Source organism: Schistocerca nitens, chromosome 10 (genome assembly GCF_023898315.1).
Source record: "Schistocerca nitens isolate TAMUIC-IGC-003100 chromosome 10, iqSchNite1.1, whole genome shotgun sequence".
NCBI lineage: Eukaryota > Metazoa > Arthropoda > Insecta > Orthoptera > Acrididae > Schistocerca > Schistocerca nitens.
The window spans coordinates 188381260-188393381 of NC_064623.1; the positions used below are offsets into that span (position 1 = coordinate 188381260).

General features: G+C 41.5%; 1 protein-coding gene across 1 annotated transcript in view; it reads left to right on the forward strand.

Annotated features, from left to right (window-relative positions):
* LOC126210153 (NPC intracellular cholesterol transporter 2 homolog a-like) overlaps positions 1-12122 on the forward strand; it is a 94162-nt gene that overhangs the window by 37778 nt on the left and 44262 nt on the right. The gene's annotated exons all lie outside the window — the stretch shown is intronic.

The following is a 12122-nucleotide window of genomic DNA, read 5'->3' on the forward strand; positions in this document are numbered from 1 at the left end:
AGGTCAAAAATTAATTATAATTGTAGTGTTGCTCATGCTGCTAAATATTGCATTTTCAGGCAACAACATAGCTATATTATGTGGCAGGCGTCATTAGAGCACGGTTAATAAAGTCATTCCTCTAAATAATAGATAAACTAGGCACTCATCTTTTCGTGTTTCCCACGCTGGTCTCGTTGTGAACTCATGGCTCAATCGTCGAAAATCTGGGTAGTGATGATTCAAAGCTCGGATGCAAAGAGGCCTAGGTGTTATTCTGCGATATTCAAAAGTTTTATAGATGTGTTTCATAAACCATTCTTGAAGATGAAACTTTTGCAAGTTAGGACAAAGGTGATGTAAAAAAGTACTCAGCACTCCGAATTTAAGTTACACTTCTTTTTTATTACTTTTGTTGCAATATCACGTAACTCGTTCCAAAACATCACTTCACAATATAAAACATACTTGAAAATATCTACCTCACTGTTAACGATCACATTTCATAAACTGACTACAATTTGCGTCTTTCTAACATGACGACCAAAGCTTGACTCCCTAATAACCGCTTATGTACCCAAAAATCAGAGTTAAAAGTACGTGAAAGATCATAGTGACAAAAGAAAGCATACACATAAGAATAATATCATTGCAATATATACATATCGACGTATGGAAGTACCTCTGCATTAATGAAATCAAATCTGAATGTTGTCACAGAAATACGTTACTATTTTACAGAAACACAGTAGAATATTGCTGGTATCGAGAGGTTGAGGTGAGGTGCCGTAATGGTTACGTAATTCAAGTACCATTACAACATGGATTTGTAATCAACAAGAAACTGGTAATGGTTTGATTTAAATAAACATTTTTTAGATCGTACTTGAGACACGTTGCTGTAATTATAAATCACAGACGAGGTGTAGTTAAAGAATTTTAACTATCACTAATATTAATGATTAATGAAAACCACCTAAGGTGTAATATTATTGAGGGTGAGCCAAAAAATTTGCGACAAACTTCGAGGGAAGATACAAGACGACTTAGACAAAATTTCCAGTTGGTGTGATGAATGGCAGCTAGCCCGAAGTGGAAAAATGAAAGTTAATGCGGATGAGTAGGCAGAACAAACCTGTAATGTTCGGATCCAGTATTACTGGTGTCCTGCTTGACACAGTCAGGTCGTTTGAATGTCTGGGCGTAACGATGCAAAGCGATATCAGGTGGGACGAGCATGTCCTAACTGTGGTAGAGATGGCAAAAGTCCGACTTCGATTTTTTAGGAGAATTTTAGGAAAGAGTGGTACACCTGTAAGGGAAACCGCATATAGGACGATGGTGGGACCTATTCTTGAGTACTGCTCGAGTGTTTGGGATCCGTATGAGGTCGGATTGCAGGAAGACACTGAAGCGATTCAGAAGCGAGCGGTTACATATGTTACCGGTAGATTCGAACAAGACGTAACTGTTACGGAGATGCTTCGGGAACTGAAATGGGAATCCGTGGAGGAAAGGCGACGTTCTTTTTCGAGAAACACTATTGAGAAAATTTAGAGAACCGGAATTTCAAGCTGACTGCTGAACGATTGTATTGCTGCCAACATACATCGCGCATAAGGTCCACGAAGATAAGAGAAATTAGTGCTCATATGGAGGCGTACAGACAGTCGTTTTTCCCTCGCTCTGTTTGCGAGTGGAACAGGAAGGGAAATTACAAGTAGCGGTACAGCGTACCCTCCGCCACGCACTGTACGCTGGCTTGCGGAGTATCTATGTAGATGTAGATGTTGTAGAGGGCGTGTTGAGAAACAAGTTGAAGATAGGAAGCTGTGGCGTCATCCAGCGACGATACAGAACGCCGAAGCTATAGGCGATGGAGCCTACCTCTACGCCATCCATTCGGCAGCAAACGTGCCTTTTTACACTGGCAGACCATAGACGGACTCGCTGCCACGATCGCAAAGATGGAGCTGGCTGCTATAGAGACAGGCCTTGTCTCTTATTAATGTGATACTCTGTGCCCTTGGTGCATCTCGGTTTTAGACCTGGGTTTCCATCTGAAGTTTATTTTTCTTCTCTATACCATAAAACACTGGAGATTACAGAGCATTCCAGGAGAATAGAAACCTGTGTGTGAAACCAGCATCCATCGAGGAAACATAGTATCACATTAAAAGAAGACAAGGCCTTACTATGCAGCAGATAGCTCCATCTTCTCCACCTTCGGTCGTGGTAATCAGTCATCATCATTTAATAACACACAACATTGCGAGGCGTTCCGCCTACGGCCCGTCAGTGTAAGAGTCACGTTTGCTGCCTAAGGGGTGGCATAGCGGTAGGAGCAGCTGCCTATAACTTTGACGTTCTGTAGTTTCGTTAACGTTTCTGGACACGGGTTCCTATCTTCGGTTTGTTCCTCAAGACAATCGTAAGTACGTCGCAAAATTTCTACAACACCCTGTATATTTATTATGTTTCGACCAGTTTCGTTCGTCATCAGGTCGCTGAGTTGCGCCATTATCATGAGATAGTCGGTCTGGTAGTCATATGTAACAATCGAGATAAAAATTATGGAAACAAGAAAAACTGCAGACCACATGGCGGAAGTATGGCGAACAGACAAGGCATGCTCTGTACATCCTGACAACCAGACCATTTATAAGCTGATAGTTTCTTTCACAACTTGCCAATCTGATGATGTTCTAAGAATGGAACCAGTTGTAGCACAATAAATGTGTAATAATACAAGTGATGGTGATGTGCAAGGGAGCTTAATTAAAAAGAAACGACTAATATTAATGAATAAATGCAATAATTTTACTAGCTGTGTGACCAGTTACGAAGTCTCGTAGCCGGTTGGCCCTGACTAGTAATAGCACGCAATCTGACTGCATAAAATAAAAATACAGAATGACAAGGAATTCCCATTAACACAATTGATTAATTAAGTCCCCTGCAACTATAAAAGCTACGTAACAACAAAGCACAAGTGTAACTGTTTTGTGTGTGGTAGTGTGACTCAACGTACATGTATCTGGCTCGGTTCTTTCTCAATACGACAAAATATTTTAAACACCATTTACAATAAACTAATTGAAAAACCAGAAATACTATAATTGCACATAGAAACCAGAATTACAAGTCTAATAAATGAACACGAGCCAGATGCTTTGTTGACTGTACCTGTGAGCAAGAGGGATGGTTATTAAAGAAAACTGTGATACCTTTTTACCTCATTATATATTGACGAAAATATTCCATTGCACCAGCATCATAAATCGAAAGCCAATCTCCTTTCTCAAATATATTCTGACAATTGCATCTTCTTCCATTTATACATTACACCAACCGAACAGTACAACATTTCAGTCAACACTCAGATCGTCTACTCTCTCGCCCAACAGAACGACTGCTCTCGACATCCTCTGAACTACAACTGCGCCCAGTGGAGGCGGCGGAATAATAATCTTTGGCGCAATCTCTGGCGCTGTGACTCAGCGTAGCCTACTTTCAGATGATGATGTTTGGTTTGTGGGGCGCTCAACTGCGCGGTCATCAGCGTCCGTGCAAAACCCCAATTTTTACACAGTCCAATTTTTTTCACAGTCCAGTCTATCCAGTCACGAATGACGATGATGACGATGATGACGATGATGACGATGATGACGATGATGACGATGATGACGGTGATGACGGTGATGACGGTGATGACGGTGATGACGGTGATGACGGTGATGACGGTGATGACGGTGATGACGGTGATGACGGTGATGACGGTGATGACGGTGATGACGGTGATGACGGTGATGACGGTGATGACGGTGATGACGGTGATGACGGTGATGACGGTGATGACGATGACGACGACGATGATGACGGTGATGACGGTGATGACGATGACGACGACGATGATGACGGTGATGACGATGACGACGACGATGATGACGGTGATGACGATGACGACGACGATGATGACGGTGATGACGATGACGACGACGATGATGACGGTGATGACGATGACGACGACGGTGATGACGATGACGACGACGATGATGACGATGACGACGACGATGATGACGATGACGACGACGATGATGACGATGACGACGACGATGATGACGATGACGACGACGATGATGACGATGACGACGACGATGATGATGACGACGACGATGACGACGAAATGAGAACAACACAAACATCCAGTCCTCAGGCAGAGAAAATCCCCAACCCAGCTGGGAATCGAACCGGGACCCCGTGATTCAGAGGAAGCAATGCTAGCCACGAGACCGCGAGCTGCGGACATGGTGCAGGTGTGGTGGTTTTCATTAATCATTGATATTAGTGACAATCAGCTATGGTGTTCAACATGATCAAGATTCCATTTGGGAAGAGATGAGGTTCTGGCGAAATACAGCTGTGGTGATTTGACCTCGGTTGGTAGACCACTTGCCCGCAAAAGACAATGGTCCTCGGTTCAAGTCCTGGTCCAGCACAAAATTTGATCTGTTAGGAAGTTTAATGATTAAGATTAATCTTGAAAAAAGTCAAGCTGCGACGCTGAAACTTGGTGAGGCAGGTCTGCATTTTGGCTGTTTAGGAACCGTTCCACCTCGAAAATCGCCTCGCATCGTTCTGTATTTGTCTGCCACGCAATGCTTTTATTCATCTGAGGAAAGAGGAAAATGTTACTGTGTTGCATGTCACGAGAATACGGAGGGTGAGGCCATATTTGAGAGCCCAAAGAAGCACCATGTGTGACTATCTCCCAACACCCTATCCAACCGAATCGGTGCGCATATCCAGTTGAGAGAGGGATATTGATAAGTCGGCTCATACTGCCAAGTTCTTTGTGAAATGACTCTATGTTGTAATCACTGAAATATCGCATGCCCTCTCTAGCGGTGAAGTTTCGTTTCCTCCTCGCTTATGAGTGGTTCGCTTTTTTTCTGTCACGCACTGCAATTATAGCACTCTGCAATGCAAATGAAACGTGTAAAACGCTTGATACGTGGTAAATGAGGTGTATGCCCTGGCATGTAATGTATGAATGTATATGTAGATGTGCACGTCCCATCAAAGGTTTGGAATAACAGAGTTTACTACAATAACTTCTTATAGTACACCCATTTAGATTTTTACAATACTTTATTAACAAAATAAACATAATTCCTTCTGAAAACAAGAACGATTGTGGCTAGTTATAAAAAATCATTAAAAAACAGTAGGCTCTCTTCTAAGTGTACATCCTGAAAACAAAAATAACGAAAATCTTTCTCTCTCGATTATGATTATCAGTCTTTAGTAGTCAGTATGTCCTCCCAGTACACGGCATGCTCTGGACTAGACTGTCAAGTTTATCTTGGAATGAGGTCCCACTCCTCAACGGAAGCTCCAGTGAGGTCCTGAAGATTATCAGTTGGATTCGGACGGTCTGCAATGGCCACCTTCAACAGCTCGCATGCATGCTCAGTTGCATTCATGGCTGTGGACTGTACTGGCCAATGCATTCGCTTGATGATGCAACTCTGAAGATGCCAAGACACTGTTAGAGTACAGTGCCGTCTCGCATTGTCATCGACTAGGATGAAATTGTCACCGACTTCACGTCTTAAAGCATTACAATCGTTTGTAGGACCTATTGGAGGTATCAGGGACCAGTCAAATTGCCGTAGACGGGAATTAGAGGGGTCTCCCGTCCCACCATTATTGCCGCACTGAACATTACACTTCGACCTGCAAAAGGATGGTTTTTCTCGACGTATTGGCGTTCCTGGTGCCGTCAAGCGCTTCTCGAAATCGTAACACGTCTAGTGTCCGATCGCGAAACATTTATCGTCTCGACAGCAAGCATGACATTACTCCAATCTGTAATGGTCCAGTGTTGATGTGCAAGAGCTCAGGACCTTCCACGGGGTCGGTTCCATTACTTCAGTGCAGAATTTCGCATTGGTCTTCTGGAATGAAGACCACCCTGATGCAATCTTCTATGCATTGTTTGGTCTCAGATGCGAATCCCTGTAGCCCAGGAGAAATCATTTCCAATATTTCTGGAAGGTGATGTTGGATGTCTGCGAGCCAGTAGTTGGAGGAAACGATCGTGCATTGGTGTTGTCATACGGGGTCTATCTATCTCTCCGTACTTTCTCCACATCTTAGACACTCCACTTTGAGTGACATGTAACCAATCGGCAACATCTTGCCATGTATGATCTGCTGAAAGTAAAGCCACTATCCTGACTCTATGAAAATGTTGTACGCTTCCACATGACATGTTACTGCAGTGCTGAACACAAACTGAATGAAGTTGTTGTTGATACCAGGCTGTTAGCGACGTGCCACTGCGGTAGCGGTGTGGTCATAAAGCAAGCCAGTAGCAAACACCCTCCAGTATATGGGCTCTAACTGGATAACGCGTGAAGTGCCTAGGTCAGTGAGACTTCTAGTATCGTAGACTACATTTTACGACACTATTCTAAACTTCTGATGAGCAGTGTATATGTAGTTGTATATGGCAGTTCTTTGCTGGATTCCAAGATATTAGAAAACACCGTAACGACGTCCTAATTGGAGGTGGGTAGACAAAATTACAGATCGCAGATGCGTACTGCTGAAGAAAACCGGAAGAGGACTATAACCGAAGTGGATATCAAATTTCTGAGGATGGTAATAACAAAGATTAATTACGGAATGTACTGTATCGAAATAGGATCCAAAAAAATAAGGGCAGTGCCAAATGTTTGTATGGCAAAGCAAAGTGTATTCTATTATTATCCTAGGTCCAGAAGCATGCAGCTGTGTAAGCTGATAGGGAGCCGTGGACGGTATTTGATATCGACCAGGGAGTCAGCTGCCCAAATAGAATCGGTCAACAAGACAGGTTCTAAATTCGGAGTGCGGACGTTGCTGTGTGTGCATGATATCAGGGAGAAGGTGCTCAAGGTTCATTTGGTGAAGCAATGACCTCGACACTGTTCTGGAAACAGGCATTTCTTTCTACGAGGACGGGTAGAAGTTTTTCATAAAAGTGTTAAATATTGTCGCGATGTGTGCTGCATGCAATGTTGAGTAGCAACTAGTGCAATTGGCTGGCGTGCTGTGTTCCCCATATATGTTTTTTTATTTATCATTTCTATAAGTTTCTCGATATTTCTTATGTTTCTAATGTGTGCAGATTCTGGAATATTCGATGTCTGTATTAATACCAGCACTCTCCATCCAGCAGGCAGTTCTGTTCTGCCTGTACGTTAGATCCATCATAAACGTGGTTTCGGTGCTAATCATTGCACTTCATTGGCGACCCTGCTTTCGGATTTGGACTTGATTTTGGTTCCGAAGTTACACTGTCATCGGTTTGCAGAAAGACTACATACTCGTTCTCAACATGACCTCCACTGAGTCCAATTAATTTCGCCCGGAGACATCACATCTTTCCCTCGGAAAATCAAATTGTTTCGCAACTATGAATAGTTTGCGTTTAGGTAATAGGAAACCTTCTCATTTATCAGTGAAAGAAATGTGAGGATCTGCTAAGTGAAGTTGAGTTTGACTTTATGAAATGTAATTGGCATCAGAGAGGTGGTTATAGCGTTACCTTGACAATGGTACAGAGGCTTCAGAGAAATCGAACACTTTCGTAGGATTTGTTGCCGTACCAAAGCGTTCGTCCGTCTAAAGTGATTTAAGATGTGCTGGACTGGGACTCGAATACGGAACCTTTGCATTTCTCATGCACGTGTTCTACCGACTGATTTACCAAGGCACTGCTCATGACCCGCCCACACAGTTACACTTCCACCACTCCAAAACTCGCAGAAGTTCTTCATACCTTGCGGGATGAGCACTTCTTAACACTTTAAGTGAATAGACTTTAAGTGTGTAGACCATTCGTCATAAATTCTGTTATTACTTTATTTACCGCAAACAATTGATTGTACTTGTATTAATATATTCGCAATAAGTACGGTTTTTATGTTCCTACGCTGGTAAGCTTGAGATATCAGTGAACAAGTGAGTATTGGTATGAATGTTCACCGATACTCTTTAAGGCATTCGTCTTCAGAACTGCTTTTGTGTTCAAATAGCACTTGTGACCTATGGATTTGCGTTTCTGAAGTCTGTTGATACAAGCGACATATAAGTTCACAGTAAAATTAGCGACATTATAAAGTACAAAATCAATACGGGAGTCTCTTGTAAGCATATATATAGGTAGTATTATTTCGCGCCGTACATGTATGCAAATAGACTGACTGAATTCAGCTCCAGGTTATAGCCAGTCTTACTGATTATGTGCTGTGAAACTCTTCTTGCAGATAATATTATTTCACAAGTTATCGCTGATAATGCACATGTAGGAAGATTAATGAAAATAAGCAACATGTCAAAAACATTTGCGCAGTTTCAACAGTCAAAAGTAGGATCAGCAACCCTTTTATTTCAAGAGACGTTTATCAGAAATCTGTCACGTTTGCAGTACGTATATTTTGGTGGCTAGTTTCGAAACTACTGGTTCAGTCTCACTATACAATTCATAATCCAGCTGAAGCTGATTCTCACTAGTATAATGAGCATATGTACATTGTGACGTGTATCTACCGTCATTGTGTGATGCATGTATTGCAAATTTGATGGTTACCATTAAGATCAGATACCTTAGTAGGTCAGGCTTGACAATTAATCACTCGGTGCGAAATCACATGTACTGTAACTATGACGAATTTGCTATAAACTCTTCATGACGGAAAACAGTTTATGCACACACTTGAATGCAATAGGCATATTATTTCCTCAATTTTGGTTGGTTTTTATAGTTGGTGGGATCATTATGAAATATTATTTTTAGATCTGTAGCTATCACTTCATTGGAGTGGCATAGTTCATTGGCGGATGAAGTTCTGGTTGATCGTGTAACGAACTGCTTGGAAGAGGTTACAGAGAAGCACGCAGAAGACTGAAAATTTAGAGGAGACTGTAAAGTACATGATGTAGTTACTATTTCTACAGTTCAAACACTACTATAATAATTGGTGGTGGTCTGGGTAACACACTATCAAGTTGACTAGTAGGTGGAAAATACAATAGATGCAGCGGCTAGGCATGACTGTGTGTCTGTGCATTTGATTAAAGTGTTGAAACTAATTGTTGTACTGAAGTGACTGCAAATGTTGGGCTCTGAGCGCTATGGGACTTAACATCTGAGGTCATCAGTCCCCTAGAACTTAGAACTACTTAAACCTAACTAACCTAAGGACATCACACACATCCATGCCCAAGGCAGTATTCGAACCTGCGACCATAGCAGCCGCGCGGTTCCGGAATGAAGCGCCTAGAACCGCTCGGCCACCGCGGCCGGCCTGCAAATGTTGATTTACTATATATGCGTGGTATAAAGTTGGTTGTGAACTCCGTTCTTTCGGGGAATTGTATTGTCACTTCTTTCTATATACAGAGTAGCCTATCCAATGACACAGGCCTACCTTTACGATTAGCCACACTTCGCCACCAATAAATTTTAAGCTAGGATTCTTAATTACATATTCGTTCTAGTGGCTGAGTGCAAATAACGCATCTGCTATTGTATTTCAGAAGAATTTAGGCATATGCCACTAGCACGTGCAAAAAATGCCAGCTACTCCAAAACCAATTTACTGTGCTTGTCATCGATATTACTACACGTGGGAATTGGTGAAAAGTTATTACTCGTCAGCGCTTACGTTATCCCTGATAGCAAAGGTGAACTGCCCAGTCATTTTAAAATGACATCCAAACACGACCTCTAACAACACGCTACTAAGCAAATCAGCAATCCAGTAACTCTTACGTGAATTTTATACACGTAATGTCACGCTTACTGTGACGTTATCAATTAAAATGTTTACTATTTCCACCTCTTTGAGTAACTTCACGATTCGAGATAACTGCTGCTGCAGCTGGTTATTTATCTCAAAAAAATGCCATCGGCCGGTAAGATGATCTACAGCGGAGCGCGTCAAATTACTACGAAAAACTAGTTACTACATCAACACACGTATTAAATACTTACCGTAGCTGCTATTAATCTTACTTACGTTAAGTACCGACTTAACAAAATATCTCAAACATTAAATGCCAACTTGTCAGTTTTTACGAGAGTTCCGATTGTAACAGTAACAGCTATAATTTTATTATAAACCAGCGATAGCACGGATGTAAAAAAAAAGGGGAGATGGTGCAATAGACTTACATTGTTTTGATGTCAGTGTGGTCGGGGCTTGCCGCCATCTTAAATAGGTCAAAACATTAGCAGACTACTGTTTGCGATTGCTTCTTGTTCTTTATTTCTGTCAAGTGCACGCATCAGCTGTTTTAAATACCGAAAATTACAGTGCTTACGTGCATAACACGGTGTAAGAAACGAAATTTTGAACGTTTTTCTGTTCTTCAATCTGTATTTGCTAGGGTAATACGACACATTTGGCCTCGTTAAAGTCGCTTGTTTTTTGTTGAAATGTCTCGAATAACCTAGAAGAGAAGGGTGTGATATCAAAAGCATGCTTTGGTAATGTATTTTTTTTTTCAATTTTACTATGTTCGTATCGATAGCAAATGAACCAGGAACATCGAAACCATTGCTTGTTTGCTTACTGTTACTGATTATTGTTCGTTATAATTTCAGATTTCAACTCGTAAGCACACATTTGATGTTCACGATTGCAAAAAAATTTACCTACGTGTTCTCTGTTAGCCCATAAACGTGTGCAATGAGAAAAGAAACAAGGCATGCTATCAAATCTTGTGCATATCAACAAAGAGAACGCTTACTGAAATGTCAAAGAAACAAAACTGCACAGGGGTATACCTCCATGCAGAATAGAGTTCTTGTTTTATTACATTGTCAGTGCAATAGTCTAACTGTAGTTTACACATCTTCTCACTTTGAAACCTTACTTATGATGCATCATCATTCAGTATTTGTCCACTATAGCAATTTACAACGTTAAAAAAAAGAAAAAGATAATTTTTAAACATCCTGCAGTGGTTGGAATGCTGTAAATGTGGTTAAGGGAATGGTCTCAAACGCTTAAGATTCTATAAAATGGGTATTTTGCTTTAACATGTATGTAAACATTTTTTTAAAGTAATGATAGCCTAACCTATGTAACATGTAGGCCTACCTTTCCAACAGTATCATATTTGCTTCTTTTCCCGGAATATTCTTCGCCAGTAACTCCTGCCAGTTTTTCAGGAATGACCAGAGATAGCAGAACTGGTATGCTATTTTGTCTAAAACTGACATAGTGAGACCGTGGCTGTGTACAATTAACGTAGGCCGATTATTACAAAGAAGAAGAAAACCAGCCACTATTATAGTGGCTGGTTGCTGTCTTCTTCTTTGTAAGAACTGGTATGTCTGTCTACTTTCATCATCTGCTTGATTTTACTTTTGAATTTTATTTTGAGGTTTTCAGGCGTATACCACGCTTCGTGACATACCAATAGTAAGTTAGTTAATTAGTTAGTTTCATGTTCCATGTATCATTTGCATGATATATCGTAATGATGTGGAAGAATCATTATACACTGAAGCGCCAAAGAAACTGGTATAGGCATGCATATTCAAATAGAAAGATATGTAAATGAGCAAACATGACGCTGCGGTGAGCAACCCCTATATAAGACAGCAAATGTCTGGCGCAGTTGTTAGATCGGATACTGCTGCCACAAACGCAGGTTATCAAGATTTAAGTGAGTCTGAACGTGGTGTTACAGTGGCCACAAGAGCGATGGGACACAGCATCTCCAAGGTAGCGATGAAGTGGGATTTTTCCATACGACCATTTCACGACTGTACCGTGAATATCAGGAATGCGGCAAAACATCAGATCTTCGACATCGCTGCGGCCGGAAAAAGATCCTGCAAGAACGGGACCAACGACGATTGAAGAGAATCGTTTAACGTGACTGAGGAGCAGCCCTTTCTCAAATTGCTGCAGATTTCAATGCTCGTCAATCAACAAGTGTCAGCGTGTGAACCATTCGACGGAACATCATCGGTATGGGATTTCGTGTACCCTTGATGACTGCACGACACAAGGCTTTACGCCTCGCCTGGGCTCGTCAACACCGACATTGGACTGTTGATGACTGCAAACATTTTG